Source organism: Bos grunniens, chromosome 6 (assembly GCF_055505025.1).
Source record: "Bos grunniens cultivar Pamir isolate PY7600 chromosome 6, Bosgru_T2T1.0, whole genome shotgun sequence".
NCBI lineage: Eukaryota > Metazoa > Chordata > Mammalia > Artiodactyla > Bovidae > Bos > Bos grunniens.
In genome coordinates this window covers 65,632,390-65,649,605 of record NC_141170.1, presented here as the reverse complement: position 1 = coordinate 65,649,605, position 17,216 = coordinate 65,632,390, and positions in this window count along the sequence as shown.

Sequence of the window (17,216 nt, the reverse complement as noted above, 5' to 3'; positions counted from 1 at the left end):
AATAAGAAATCAAGTATTTTAGTATAAGAAATAAAGTACTTATATTTACATCTATAATAACTAAGCTATGAAATTTAGGGGCTGAACTTTATCTGTGGAGTTCCATGTAGACTGTAAAGTTTAACCTGTTTATAACTTTACATAATGAGTTTTGCTACCCAAGGGTGGGAATAAATTCTGTAAAGGGACTAAAAATTCTGACCCTTTTCCTTATGATTTCCAAGAATAATGGTTAGAGAGTAATCCAAGAGAGACATGTGACCTCCATTTTCCTTGGACTGAGCTTAGATGAATTGAAGAAAAAACAGAAATGACTTTTTTGTCTTAGTGACTTTTGTCTTAGTCTCAGAGAGCAAAATTACAGCAAGGATTATGGATTACCATGACTGGTCATTGCAATAGGGCCTGCTGCTACTGCTAAGTCACTTCAGTCATGTGCGACCCCATAGACGGCAGCCCACCAGGATCCCCCGTCCCTGGGATTCTCCAGGCAAGAACACTGAGGTGGGTTGCCATTTCCTTCTCTAATGCGTAAAAGTGAAAAGTGAAAGGGAAGTTGCTCAGTTGTGTCCGACTTTCAGCGACGCCATGGACTGCAGCCTACCAGGCTCCTCCGTCCATGGGATTTTCCAGGCAAGAGTACTGGAGTGGGATGCCATTGCCTTCTCCAAATAGGGCCTGAGCACACATTATCTTTGAATTAAAACAGAAATTAGAACCATATTTAGTCTGTAATGCACAATGTAATATCTAAAAAATGAAATTGAATGCTAATATTTGAAAGTAACCAGAAAAGTTATGGATCAGCCCAAGCATTAGCCAAAGCAGGAAAGGCTGTTTTAACTGTTCTGGTTTAAAAGGACAATGGTGATTAAAAAATAAAAAAGAAGCGTTGCTCTTGATTTACACCTTTTGAAGTCCAGTGCCTAACTAAACTATAAAGAATGTTACCAGATGGAAAGCTCCAGCTGCATGGTTGCCTGAAATCCTCTTAGGATGTTCCTGAGTTATCACATTTTATTCTTAGAACAAGTCATTTTCTAAAGAAACTAAGACTCATCATAGTTAATTTACTCTCTCAATGGGTGACAGAGCTTATCAAACATAAAGCAAGAATTTCATGCCAGGTTTCCCTGATTCAGCAAGTCATTACTCTGTCTTCTACTACTGCCTGAATAACGTGTAATCATCAATATCAATCCTTGAAGTCACAAACCTCTTGGTTACCTTAACTGTCAATGAAAGCAGTTGAAATAACAGCCTGACTAATGGCACACTGATACTTAGGTATGAGTTCAATCATTTCAAATTAGTCAAAAGAGGTAATAAAATACAAAACCTTGTTCTTAGGTGATGTTTGACCTTTATAAACAGACACTATGTAGCATGTATCTGGTCACATTATTTAGACTGTATTTGATTCTGTGCATTTTTAGTCATATGCGCATTTCTATGCAGAACCAATTGTGTCAGACATGTAAGCCTCAAGGAAACTATGTTGGTGTTTTAAGAAAAAAGTGTGTTTAAAGTAAAGAGACAGTGTTGAATTATGTATACGAACACCATAAGGATGGCTTCTATATAACAACTGTTGTCATATTTTTAGCATGTGTATCACAAAATAATCACTTTCAAAATATATGAATAAAAAGAGTCATTTTGAAGTGTATAGCAATTTATGCCAATTAATTCATATGTGGTGCATTAATTATTAAATAACTATTTTACTCTTTCCCCTGGAAAAGGAACTGGCAACCCACTCCACTGTTCTTGCCTGGGAAATCCCATGGACAGAGGGGCTTGGTGGGCTACAGTCCATGGGGTTGCAAAGGGTTGAACATGACTGAGCAACTAACACTTTCTTACTTTTTTATTTTATTTTACTCTCTTCTTAGCTACTTTGTTGCAGTTTTATATTTTGGTTAACTTACTATACCATATGCACACTTTTTTGCCATAGTAACTGGGCAATGGCACCCCGCTCCAGTACTTTTGCCTAGAAAATCCCATGGACGGAGGAGCCTGGTAGGGTGCAGTCAATGGGGTAGCTACAGTTGGACATGACTGAACGATTTCACTTTCACTTGTCACTTTCATGTGTTGGAGAAAGAAATGGCAACCCACTCCAGTGTTCTTGCCTGGAGAATCCCAGGGACAGGGGAGCCTGGTGGGCTGCTGTCTGTGGGGTCGCACAGAGTTGGACATGACTGAAGCGACTTAGTAGTAGTAGTAGTAGTAGTAGTAGTAGTAGTAACTGGTTACATCATGCTAAGTCATTATTCAGAATAATGTGTTATTCATTGCGTTCGGTTACCTATATTGAGATGCTTTTACATCTCACTGTGCATCCTAACTGGAAGCATAGGTTTTTTAAAAGGGAGCCTTTTTAAGTTGCTATGAATAGATTGAATGAAGAGCAATGCAGTGCTATATTGTTTTGACTTTTCACATAAAGATTATGAGAAAACATGATCAGTAAACTGGTTCACTAAAAAGAAATGGAGAGAAAATGAACAAAATATTAGTGTGATTTCAAACCTATTTTCACCTACAATCCTAAATACAAGTCCAATACTGGGTATTTCCTTTTATGGAAAATAAGAGGGAATCTGAGAAGAGTAACAAGGTGATGAATTCGTTAAGTGTTCTTGAAGATTTACTCTTCTAGGAATACTTAGTGTAAGAAGGAAAATGGAAGTAGGATTTATTTATGGGTTTCAGAGTTTTACAGAGAATATTGAATAATTAGCATTATTCATTTACTGATTTAGTCAGCCATGTGATTGTCAACAGAGACACATTCATGAATCACAAGTTTTAAACCAATTAAAGAAACAATTGCTTTATGCTTAGCTACCCTGTTACCTGAAAACAAACCTTCCACACAATCACTGAGATACATTTTTGCAGAACACATTGAGTGTTTTCTCCCCTTGTAAAGATCTATGGTAGGATGGAGGAAAAAATATATTACTATATTATCTGAATTAAAATTAGGATAAAACCTTCCTTTGAAAAAAGTAGTATGTGGAGAAGAAAGGAGAAAAGAGGAAAAGTAGACATAGCTCACTAAGGTTTGGATTTTCTCTTTAAGAAAATGCGGTGAGTCTCAGGGCCAATGTCAGTCTGTCCATACCTCTGTATGAGTTCCAGTAATAAATCTCTCCTGGAATAAAGATCTCCATATAAGCACAATGAGTAAAGCAGAGATTAGTAGGTGTCCCCACTAACCCTTGGCAGACAATGTGCAAAACAGCAGAAAATTACCAGATTATTACACCTCCACAATCTCACCTTTTTGTTCTTACCCTATCATTTTATTCATTTGTTAACAGTTATATTTAGGTATACTTTCTCTTTTAATTTAGATTGAAATACTATGAAGAAAGGAACTAAATAAATATGTTTGAGCTGTAGTAGAAAGGTGAAACAAGATTTTTGATTACGTAGTAATTTATTGCTGTTGATTAAAAAAGCTTTTATTGATACAAATAAGCACCCAGCAGCTGGTGAAGGTTTACATGCTCAATGAGGACCAGCAATGGGACAACCAAGATACTGGGCATGTTGTCCAGTTATGTGGAGTGACTGAAGGGCATGCCCTTGCTAGTCAGGGTTTGACAAAATGTGGCCCACTGGAGAAGGAAATCGTGAATCACTTCAGTATTCTTGCCTTAAGAACCCCATAAAAGCAAATGACCAAACTTGTTGTAAAACATGAAATCAGAACAAAACAGGCATCGAATCATGCCATCCTTAGTCCATCTAGCATAATTTTTTCTAAATGTTGTTTTCAGTTGCTTAGTTGTGTCTGACTCTTTGAGACCTCATGGACTGTAGCACATCAGGCTTCTCTGTCCTCCACTATCTTCCAGAGTTTGCCCAAATTCATGTGCATTGAGCCGGTGATGCTGTCTAACCATCTAATCCTCTGCTGCTCCCTTCTTTGGCCTTCAGTCTTTCTCAGCACCAGGGTCTTTTCTAGTGAGTTGGCTTTTCACATCAGGTGGCCTAAGTATTGGAGCTTCAGCTTTAGCAACAGTCCTTCCGATGAATATTCAGAGTTGATTTCCTTTAGAATTGACTGGTTTGATCTCCTTGCAATTTAAGGGACCCTCAAGAGTCTTCTCTAGCACTACAAGAATTTGAAAGCATCAGTTCTTCAGCACCCAGCCATACTTAGTAACTAATTCCAGCATCCAATGGGATGCACTGTTCAATAAATATTCTTGATGAAAACCAGCAAAAATAATACTCAATTAATAAAGTAAGAAACACAGTAGTAGTAGTGTTAGTTGCTTAGTCATGTTTGACTTTGTGACCACATGGACTGTAGCTCACCAGGCTCCTCTGTCCATGGAATTCTACAGGCAAGAAAGTGGATAGCCATTCCCTTCTCCAGGGGATCTTCTGGGGCTAGGGGTTAAACCCAGGTTAAACTCTTGCTTTGCAGGCACATTATTTACCATCTGAGCCATCAAGGAAGCCCTAAAAATTTCTAAATTGATTTTTGAACATTGGCATTGCCAGTTTCACTATTAAGTTTTTGACAAATCCATATTTGGCAAGTATATATATTCTAAAGCCATATTAAGGAACAAAGCAGTTTTTTAATCAGTTTGACTTGGTTTAAGTGGGCAGTGATATGTGGCTCACTTTGAAAAAAAGGTGCAGTTAAAGCTACAATAAAACATTTAATCAATTTCAATGAATTCAGTTTCCCAAACTCTCTTTCACTAACTGATTAAAATTTATTTCCCAGTCCTGACCATGTATCTGGAATTAAGTTTAGCTTTTGATGTTAAAGATTAAAAAAAGTGAATAAAAGTTAATCTCTGACCTTAAAGAGCTCACAGTTGGCTGATGACAACATAATTTTTACCAAAGTGAGTTCTTGAGAAGAGTAAGAATGATCTCTGCCCTAATGCTTCCCTATGATAAATTGGTAACTCAGAGTGCCAAAGCCAGTTTCAGAGGTATAAGAAGCTAAATTGGAGATCTGTTTATACAGTTCTCCTGATTTTTTAATTCTTGATACTATAATATATGTGTTCATTTTAATTCCCCATGATCCACAATAGTAGTTTTAAAAAGCAAATATAAATACTTTTCTTATGAGAAAATATGTTTCAAAAAGAATCAAATAAGCAACAAGAACAAAACCTAAAAGCTTTTCTAATGATGCTATTAAAAATAAAAATATCTGCTTGAAACAGTTTCTTTCATTAACTGAAAAAAAATTAATAACTTCAAGCAGATGTTTTGTTTCCTTGAGCTTCGTATCATCAAATCAGGTTAAATATTATTCACAGAAGTTCATGGTTCAAAAATCATGGTGCTTTACACTAGTTGAGTTTCTTTTTGGAATTAGTTTAAGGTGATGAAAAGGCCTGTAAAATACTTTTGTGAATTTTTAGAATATTGTTTATTTCCTTTTAAAAATGGAAGGGCATATCCATTATATGGATGATGATGAAGGAATGATGAATGATTGAAACAAAAACTCTTTATTGTCTTATGTTCCTTTCAATGTGCCTATGATCAGAAGGAGTGAAGGCCTTGAGGATATTTCAGAGGATAAACTTCAGAAAAACGTTAAACCTGATATTTACACCCCAAAATTGTCACAACAGACATCCAAACCAAAGTCTTCTTCAGAGTTCTTAGGTGTCAGTGTCACTCTCAGGCTTTTCCCCCTAGATTTTGGGTGGTTCTTTTGGAATCCCACCGTGGGGCTATTATCTAGTTTTTGGACTAAAATATAACTCTAGAGTTATATCTTATCCTCATGCTGAATTGTCCTTGAATGGTAGTTTGTAGAATATGCATTTGTTTAAGTGATTCTACTTCTCTTTTCATATTCTCTTTGTGATCCAGGGGAAACCCATATCAATGCTTTTTTATCTATCTATATTTTTAAAAGGGCTTCCCTAGTAGCTCAGTCAGTAAAGAATCTGCCTGCAGTGTAGGAGACCCGGGTTCGAACCCCGGGTTGGGAACATCCCCCAGAAAAGGAAATATAAACCCAGTCCAGTATCCTTGCCTGGAGAATCTCATGGACAGTCATGGGGTCACAAAGAGTTGGGCACAACTGAAAATGAAGTGTCAGTGAATAAAATTTTAGGTATTATAACTTCTAGAATAATGAATTTTGTTAGGGCTTTTGATTCTCAAAGAATTAATAACTTATCATGGAGTGCCTGATCTTGTGAGGTATACTTTGTCATTCTACATAGAAAACTCCTATTTCTACAGTTGACCTTAATTCATAGAAGTTTCCAGGAGTATAGAAAATATCATTTTGTAAAAGATTGAAAGATGTGATAAAACACAAGCAAGAATAAATTTCATATCTGACCTCCTAAAGAAACAGGGAAAATATAATTGTCAAAATCGCCTTTTGGATGATTATAGCCTAATTAGAAAGTCTAGTCTCATTTGTGGGACTCTCAAAAATGAGAAGTTTATGAAATCACATTATGTAATGACCTAGGAAAAAATGGACCTTTATAATGTGCAAAAGTAGAAATACCATTTCTAAAATTATAACAAAACTTTATTCTACATCCTTTGGAAACAGGTAATTTGGGAAATTTTAATCACCTGTTTCATTTTCTTTTGTAGTTTTAGGCTTCTCAGGTTAGCTCCATGCAAAGTTATTCTTGATTGTATGATATTTAATTTCCCCCAAATTGTATTCCAGAAATCAAATAAAATGAGCGCAACCTGTTCTAACTTAATATGATCAGATTCCCTACATTCTCTAGTACATGTTTGATTAATGTATCTAAAAACTTCCGTTGACCTGTTGAAATATACCACAGATATTTTAACACAACTCTTAATTGAAAGCTCAGTTAATGTTTCAGAATAATTTTTTACTGGTTATAATAGTGGAAGAGTTATCCAATCCATGTTCTTGAACATGATTTCCACTTCGAGAGATTACAAAATAACTAGGTCATTTCTGTTGCTACATTGCAACACATTGTCACATTGCAAGCCTGTATATAATTTGCCTTCTATTATCACCCTGGGTCCCTTTTGGTACTGAATAAAAGTTTTATCTGCCCCTTAAACATGCTAGGTTTCTTTTCCCAGATGCTTTATATATTTTGCATCTTTACAAGCTGATTCTTAGTTCATACAAACTTTTATACATCTCAGCCCCCTTTTGGTGCAGCTATGTTACATTATTATTATTATTATTTTGTTAAATTGTCCCAATTTAGAATCAACTGAAAAATTATGTTTATACCCTGGTCTAGAAATGCTCCTAGAGTTCCGACAATACATTCAGTATCTTTGACTTGTATAATACAAGATAAGAATTGAAGTTAGTGTCTAGAATAACCTAACCACAAGTATAACCTTACATTTTAAAAATAACTTGATTTTAAAGTCATAGCAATGTAATTATTGTGTACTCCCTTAAACATTTTTATAGTGTTTTTAAGCATTTTATATTATGTAGTGAAAAGGGATATTGTAAATTGTAGCTTGTAACCCTTTCCTACTAAATGAGAAAATTCTATCCTTGAATTGATCATTATCAAGTTAGAAACAATACTCTGTTAAATATAATAGGTTACAACATACAGCTTTTTATAACTGTTAAGTTCATACAGATAATATCTTTGATACCAATTTAAATTTATCACAAAATATTCATATTTTTAAGCAGTTTTTAAAGCCCCATCACATATTTAGCGGAGAAGACAATGGCAACCCACTCCAGTACTCTTGCCTGGAAAATCCCATGGACGGAGGGGCCTGGTGGGTTGCAGTCCATGGGGTCGCTAGGAGTCGGACACAACTGAACGACTTCACTTTCACTTTTCACTTTCATGCATTGGAGAAGGAAATGGCAACCCACTCCAGTGTTCTTGCCTGGAGAATCCCAGGGACGGGGGAGCCTGGTGGGCTGCCGTCTCTGGGGTCGCACAGAGTCGGACACTACTGAAGCGACTTAGCAGCAGTAGCAGCAGCACATATTTAGAAATATTGCTCACATGTATATTATTTAGCCATACTTTTGGTATTGCTCTGCTAAAGTCATTGTTGGTGGTTGAGGGAATTCATTTGAAGGGAGCCTTTATCCAGTTCCTATGGACAAATTAGAATGTTGAAAATCATATAATTATCCATTTTCTCAGGAAAAAATTTCAAGATCATAATACAACATAATTAAATGCTTTGATTCAATCTTGCAAATCATTTCCCTGAACTACTGTATTTTCCCAAGTCTGTGCCTCCAAATGGATTTCCTAATGTCATCCCTTTCAAATCTCTTCCCATCTTCTCTCTGTACTTGATTTCATTAGACTCCTCAAACAAAGCATCTGCCTCCCATAAATAGATTTAGACTTGCCCCAGTTTCCCATTAAAACAAAACCAGAACAGAAAGGAATGCACAGGAAAGATATTACATTTCTCATTAGAGCTGATGCTTTGCTCTCATTAGTTCCCCCTTGATTTCCTTTTCAGAGCTAGACTCATGGATTAGTCTTTCCCATTTCTGCCTTTGCTGGCCTGACTCATCATCAGTAGATGCTAATTTCTTTAGCTAGCCTCCATACCCTGAACTGTGATTTCTTCAAATTCTTTAATAAAGAAACAAAATAATGACAAAGATGGAATTTTACCTTTTCATATGTCCATGCTTATCATATAAATTCTACATTTTAAAAATAATTTTACATGAGAACTTAGAGATACATAAAATTCCACATCAAAAAAAGATATTTAAAAAATTTTAATTATGTCCTAGGTTCTACCACCTTTTCTTGAATCTACAGATTTAATTATCTTTTCCCTGTTCTCAGCTTCTTGAAACATATCTTGAATTGCATTTGTTTCTGCCAGATTTATAAAACTACATTATTTTCTTTTGATTCTGAATATTCACCAGTGAGGTTTATAGTATTTTTTTTTCATTTCTAAGCTTTATTATTCAACCTAGATGTATTTGTGTTTTCAATTACGAAAGGTGAATTTTTCTTTCTAAGTGCCCAAGAAAAAGTAAAACATTACTTTGAGGGACATCTCAGAGTTCCCAACAGTAGTGTCAACACTAATTTTAGGAAAGACTTAGAAACTATTTTATTTCACAAAACACCCTCTTTGGAACTTTTGTGTAGCCTTCGCATTATGGCCTCTAATATCTAAGAGTGGATTTCCAGAGGAATGCATTCTTTATCCCATGGTATTTCTGTCATGGGTGGAAAATAATTAGGTTTGCATAACTAACTTCTTTCTTTCTTAGAGACATAAAATTTTCTATTTAGGGAATCATCCATTTGCCTAAGTGCTTTGAGTCAAAAGTCAAGAGTATACTGCATTAATTTAATCAACCTTTATTGAGTGCTTCCTTTATGTCAAGCAAAGCACTGCCCTGTACTGTTGAGGCAAGCCAAAATTTCCTTTAGAAGATTCTTTTGTTTTATTTGGTTTTCTAGATACAATCACCAAAATCCCACTGCTCTATATGATTCTCTCCTGTTTTAAAGAAATAATTAACAGAGGTGATTATTCAATTGCATTATGCACTATTCATTAAGATTATCATTTGTGCATTTTAACAGTTACTTTTGAGGTGATAATAGTGCCATCTTTATTGTTTCTGGAACATACAGTACATGTTATTCATGTACATGACATGAGCATGTCATGAGCATGACAGACTGTGAGAAAAGTCAAGTTGAAGAAGATACTAGATCCAGGTATTTTTGAGGAGGGAAGAGTTTGCAGATTTCTTCTAATAAACATAGAGCCAGCCCCAAATTTATCTAGTGCTCCTCTTTCCTTTCAAGTCATCATTTTCTTGATCAGAATGCTAAATATGACAATTTTTTCCCAAGCCTAAGGCCCTTGTTTTACATTTAGTTGAAGAAATTTAAGAAAATGTCTGAAAGACTCATTAAATTCAGTATATCAAAAACTCATCTCATTTCTACATTCCCTATTATACAAACAGACATACATAGAGAAAACTACACCAACTTTCAAACTGAAGAAAAAAGCATTATTTAAACTCAGTTATTTCTGGCATTGGTTAATACCTTCAACTCAGTATTGCAATTTAAAATCTATTAAGTAATGTCTTCTTATGGCAGAAAGTGATGAGGAACTAAAAATCCTCTTGATGAAGGTGAAAGAGGAGAGTGAAAAAGTTGGCTTAAAATTCAACATTCAGAAAATGAAGATCACGGCATCTGGTCCCATCACTTCATGGGAAATAGATGGGGAAACAGTGGAAACAGTGTCAGACTTTATTTTTTGGGACTCCAAAATCACTGCAGATGGTGACTGCAGCCATGAAATTAAAAGATGCTTACTCCTTGGAATGAAAGTTATGACCAACCTAGATAGCATATTCAAAAGCAGAGACATTACTTTGCCAACAATCTAGTCAAGTGGTCATGTATGGATGTGGTTATGTATGGATGTGAGAGTTGGACTGTGAAGAAAGCTGAGCGCTGAAGAATTGATGTTTTTGAACTGTCATGTTGGAGAAGACTCTTGAGAGTCCCTTGGACTGCAAGGAGAACAAACCAGTCCATTCTGAAGGATATCAGCCCTGGGATTTCTTTGGAAGGAATGATGCTAAAGCTGAAACTCCAGTACTTTGTCCACCTTATGCGAAGAGTTGACTCATTGGAAAAGACTCTGATGCTGGGAGGGATTGGGAGCAGGAGGAGAAGGGGACGGCAGAGGATGAGATGGCTGGATGGCATCACTGACTCGATGGACGTGAGTCTCAGTGAACTCCGGGAGTTGGTGATGGACAGGGCGGCCTGGCATGCTGCGATTCGTGGAGTCACAAAGAGTCGGACAGAGCGACTGATCTGATCTGATCTGATCTGATCTGATCTGAGCCCCATTACCTTGGGAATTATATTAGTTTACTAGGGCTGCCATAACAAAATACCACACAGTATAGCTGAAAACAAAACAAAAACAGAAATTTATGTTCTGAAATGTATTGTTCCAGAGGCTAGAAGTCCAAGATCAAGTTGTCACAGGTTTGGTTTTTTCCTAAGGCTTCTCCTTGGCAAAGATGCCTGCCTTCTAGTAGTGTCTTATGTGGTATCTATGTCCTAATCTCCTCTTATTACAAAGACACAAGTGTTTTTGAATTCGAGTCTGCCTTTGTGACCTTGTTTCATTGTAACTGTCTCTTTAAAGGCTTTCTTTTCAAATATAGTCACATTCTTAAATATTGAGGGTTAAGATATAGGACTTCAGTATATGAATTTTGGGGAGAAACAGTTCAGCCCATAATGACAAATTATTTTCCCATGTATATAATATCTTTCTAATCTGGTTCTAAATTATGTCTTTATTCTTAGCATTTGACTATCAACTCTACTCTATTTACCTACCTCTGTTCAAAGTGAAATATTTTCTGCCTCTACTCTTATCACTTCTTCACCTGAAAAATATCTATTTTTTATTCAAATGCTTTCTCAAATGTTACCTCCCAAGTGATAACAAATTCCCTTTCAGTAATAAATTTGTTTATACAGAGAATAAAGTGTGAAATCAAAGGTCATTAAAGTGATCATAGCTAGTCTCATTTCTATATTCATTTTATATCCCTTTTTCTTCATTTCTCTATTGTAACACTTTTATTTTATGCTATTTTGTTGTGACTATTCTTCTAAGTTGAATTAAGTTCCCATTTGAGCAAGACAGGCTATAAAGATATCACTAAATATTAAGTACCTACACAGGCACTGTGCTTATTGCTGAGAGTGCAGTGATGAATAGAGTTATCCCCACTCTTAAGGAGTTTATGCTTGCAACAGAACAATCTTACACACCTTTATTATAGAAATTGCCATCCTTCATTTTAATTTAGCTATACACATTCATATCTCTTTGGCTAGACAGTAATCACAAATATTAGGAAACTTTATTATCCATCTGTTCATCCCCACGACCTAGCATAATGCCTGCAATAATAAATATTTGTTTAATAAAACAACAAAGAAATGGTGAAAGTAAGATATAATCTCCTTTCTCAGAAAATACCAGCGAAGTAATTGATACATTTAAGTGACTGAATTCTATGGATCAGAATAAGAGCATTTCATTAATTTAGCGTCTCTTAAAAGTACAGAATCTCAGCTCCTCTGATCAGCAGCTACTTGACAGCGAGTTCTAGTTTTTAAAGCATTGAAAACTTTCCTTCATCTCTGTAATGTTTAAAGAAAAGAAAGATTTCAAATGAAGGCCATCTACCACAGATAGTCTCATTTGAAAGGTCACATTACCCCTCATATACAGTAAGTAATTGGATCAAGTGTTTCAGTGAATGGTCAGTACTTAATCACTGTCATTTGATCTCACAATATGTCAATTTATCTTGCTCATTCAATTTCACTTTGACAAGAGATAGTATGATTATCCAAGAGCATGCCTTCTGCCATATTTCAGTAATGTTATAGTCAACAGGAATGATGAATTAGTTCCCTGGTAATGTTCTTACATGTTGTCAGTCCTCTGGGTTCTAATTTAGTTTTTTGTCTTCTTACTCTATATACTCTCCTTGAATGCTCTCATCTACTCTCTTGACTTTATAGTCTATACACAGATTATTCCCCCATATAAATCTCCAACTAAGCCATTAACTCCAGATTCTAATTTATAGAGTGAACTTCTTACTGTACATTTCTCACTAGATAGCTAACAGTTAATATCAGTGTCTTTAACATCAAGCTCATCATTGAACACAGTAATCTGCTTATCTTCCTTGTCACTTGTGTCAATAGTTATTACCCTTATGTTCTCAAACTTGAACTTGACAGTCACTATTTGCTTTCCCCTGTTTTTAACTGATATAATCTATTTTATTAATTATATGTTTTCATATGCCTTAAATCTGGCAATTCTATTTATTTCCGCTCTTGCTACCTAAGCCCTGACACATCAACAAGTTAAATAAGCAAAGTAGTTTAGTAGTTACAAATTAATTCTAAACTGTTCAGCTAAGAACAGGTTACCAAATTATGCTTTCCAGTTAAAGAGCGTAAGTACAAATTCAAGATGCATATTGTCAATTTTAAGTCTTTGCTATTGTGTCGCTTCAGTCGTGTCTGACTCTGTGCGACCCCATAGGTGGCAGCCCACCAGGCTCCCCAGTCCCTGGGATTCTCCAGGCAAGAACACTGGAGTGGGTTGCCATTTCCTTCTCCAATGCATGAAAGTGAAAAGTGAAAGTGAAGTTGCTCAGTCGTGTCCGACTCTTAGCAACCCCATGGACTGCAGCCTACCAGGCTCCTCCGTCCATGGGACTTTCTGGGAAAGAGTACTGGAGTGGAGTGCCGTTGCCTTCTCTGTTTAAATCTTTAACTCCACAAAAGTAAGATTATATGTTAAAACATTTTAATATATATTAAATTACTGATCCAATTACTTACTGATCCAAAAACTTACTGTATTATGTGGTAGAGTGACTCTTTGAATTACTGAAATGTGGCAGAAGGCATGCTCTTGGATAATTATTTTTAAGAAAATACAGTAAATTTCATATGTAATAACTAAATATACAGGCACATAAACAACAACAACAACAAACCATAGAGAGAGAGCTGTTAGCATGTAGATTCGATGGGGATATAATCAGTAATATGTTTATAGTTTAAGTCTGAAGGCCAAAGAAGCAGGAGATACAATGTTGTAAATCTCAGACCAAGGGCTAAAGAAGATGAAATGAGATGCCCCAGCTTAACAGTGAGGTATATAATGTGAACATATTTCATAATAATATATACAAATATACATTTTAAAACATGTTCAGTTCAGTTCAGTGAATCAGTCATGTCTGACTCTTAGCGAACCCATGGGGCTACAACACGTCAGGCTTCCCTGTATATCACCAAACCCCGGGCCCTACTCAAACTCATGTCCATTGCATCAGTGATGCCTCCAACCATCTCATCCTCTGTTGTTTCCTTCTCCTCCTGACTTTAATCTTTCCAGCATCAGGGTCTTTTCTAGTGAGTCAGTTCTTTCCATCAGGTGGCGAAAGTATTGAAGTTTCAGCTTCAACATCAATCCTTCCAATGAATATTCAGGACTGATTTCCTTTAGGATGGACTGGATGGATTTCCTTGCAGTCTAAAGGACTCTAAAGAGTCTTCTCCAATGCCACAGATCAAAAGCATTAATTCTTTGGTGCTCAGATTTCTTTATAGTCCAACTCTCACATCCAAAGATGACTACTGGAAAAACCATAGCTTTGACTAGACTGAGTTTGTTGACAAAGTAGAGTCTCTGCTTTTAATATTCTGTCTAGGTTGGTCATATCTTTTCTTCCAAGAAGCAAATGTCTTTTAATTTCAAGGCTGCAATCAACATCTGCAGTGATTTTGGAGCCTCCAAAAATAAAGTTTCTCACTGTTTCCATTGCTTCCCCAATATTTGCTATGAAGTGATGGGACTGGATGCCATGATCTTTGTTTTCTGAATGTTGAGCTTTAAGCCAACTTTTTCACTCTCCTCTTTCACTCTCATCAAGAGGCTCTTTAGTTCTTTACTTTCTGCCATAAGGGTGGTGTCATCTGCATATCTGAGGTTATTGATATTTCTCCCGGCAATCTTGATTCCAGCTTGTGCTTCCTCCAGTCCAGCGTTTCTCATGATGTACTCTGCATATAAGTTAAATAGGCAGGGTGAAAATATAAAGCCTTGATGTACTCCATTCTCAATTTGGAAATAGTCTGTTGTTCCATGTCTGGTTCTAACTGTTGCTTCCTCACCTGCATACAGATTTCTCAGGAGGCAGGTCAGGTGGTCTGGTATTCCCATCTCTTGCAGAATTTTCCACAGTTTATTGTGATCTACACAATCAAAGGCTTTGGAATAGTCAATAAAGCAGAAGTAGATGTTTTTCTGGAACTGTCTTGCTTTTTTGATGATCCATCGAATGTTAGCAATTTGATCTCTGGTTCCTCTGCCTTTTCTAAAACCAGCTTGAACATCTAGAAGTTCATGGTTCGCATACTGCTGAAGCCTGGCTTGGAGAATTTTGAGCATTACTTTACTAGATTGTGAGAGGAGCACAATTATGCAGTAGTTTGAGCATTCTTTGGCATTGCCTTTCTTTGGGATTGGAATGAAAACTGACCTTTTCCAGTCCTGTGGCCACTGCTGAGTTTTCCAAATTTTCTGGCATACTGAGTGCCCATCTTTTAGGATTTTAAATAGCTCAACAGGAATTCCATCACCTCCACTAGCTTGGTTTACACCGATGCTTCCTAAAGCCCACTTGAGTTCATATTCCAGCATGTCTGGTCTGATACTACCACCTCTTTAAGAATTTTCAACGGTCTGTTGTGATCCATACAGTCAAAAGCTTTGGCATAGTCAATAAAGCAGATGTTTTTTCTGGAATTATCTTGCTTTTTTGATGATCCAATGGATGATGGCAATTTGATCTCTGGTTCCTCTTCCTTTTTAAAGTCAGCTTGAACATCTGGAAGTTCAGGGTTCATGTATTGCTGAAGCCTGGCTTGGAGAAATTTGAGCAATATTTTGCTAGTGTGTGAAATGAGTGCAATGGTGTAGTACTTTGAACTTTCTTTGGCATTGCATTTCTTTGGGATTGGAATGAAAACTGATCTTTTCCAGTCCTGTGGCCACTGCTGAGTTTTCTAGATATGCTGACATATTGAGTGCAGCACTTTCAGAGCATCATCTTTTATGATTTGGAATAGCTTAACTGGAATTGCATCACCTCCACTAGCTTTGTTTGTAGTGATGCTTCTGAAGGCACACTTGACTTCATATTCCAGGATGTCTGGCTCTAGGTGAGTGATCACACCACCATGGTTATCCTGGTCATGATGACTTTTTTGTCTAGTTTTTCTGTGTATTTTTTTTTCTGTGTATTTTTGCCACCTCTACTTAATGTATTTTGCTTCCGTTAGTTCCATACCATTTCTGTCCTTTACTGTGCCCATCTTTGCATGAACAGTTCCCTTGATATCTCTAATTCTCTTGAAGAGACCTCTAGTATTTCCCACTCTATTCAGTTCAGCTACTCAGTCATGTCCAACTCTTTGCAACACCATGAATTGCAGCATGCCAGGCCTCCACGCCCATCACCATCTCCCGGAGTTCACTCAAATTCACGTCCATCTAGTCGGTGGTGCCATCCAGCCATCTCATCCTCTGTCATCACCTTTTCCTCCTGCCCCCAATCCCTCCCAGCATCAGAGTCTTTTCTAATGAATCAACTCTTTGCGTGAGGTGGCCAAAGTACTGGAGTTTCAGCTTTAGCATAATTCCTTCCAAAGAACACCCAGGACTGATCTCCTTTAGAATGGACTGGTTGGATCTCCTGGCAGTCCAAGGGACTCTCAAAACTCTTCTCCAGTAACGCAGTTCAAAAGCATTAATTCTTCAGCACTCAGCTTTCCTCACAGTCCAACTCTCATATCCATACATGATCACTGGAAAAACCATAGCCTTGACTAGATGCATCTTTGTTGGCAGAGTAGTCTCTGCTTTTGAATATGCTATCTAGTTTGGTCATAACTTTCCTTCCAAGGGGTAAGCGTCTTTTAATGTCATGGCTGCAGTCACCATCTGCAGTGATTTTGGAGCCCCCAAAAATAAAGTCTGACACTGTTTCCACTGTTTCCCCATCTATTTCCCATGAAGTGATGGGACCAGATGCCATGATCTTCGTTTTCTGAATGTTGAGCTTTAAACCAACTTTTTCACTCTCCTCTTTCAGTTTCATCAAGAGGCTTTTTAGTTCCTCTTCACTTTCTGCCATAAGGGTGGTGTCATTTGCATATCTGAGGTTATTGATATTTCTCCCAGCAATCTTGATTCCAGCCTGTGCTTCTTCCAGTCCAGCGTTTCTCATGATGTACTCTTCATATAAGTTAAATAAGCAGGGTGACAATATACAGCCTTGACGTACTCCTTTTCCTATTTGGAACCAGTTTGTTGTTCTATGTCCAGTTCTAACTGTTGCTTCCTGACCTGAATATAGGTTTCTCTAGAGGCAGGTCAGGTGTTCTGGTATTCCCATCTCGTTCAGAATTTTCCACAGTTTATTGTGATCCACACAGTCAAAGGCTTTGGCATAGTCAATAAAGCAGAAATAGATGTTTTTCTGGAACTCTCTTGCTTTTTCAATGATCCAGCAGATGTTGGCAATTTGATCTCTGGTTCCTCTGCCTTTTCTAAAACCAGTT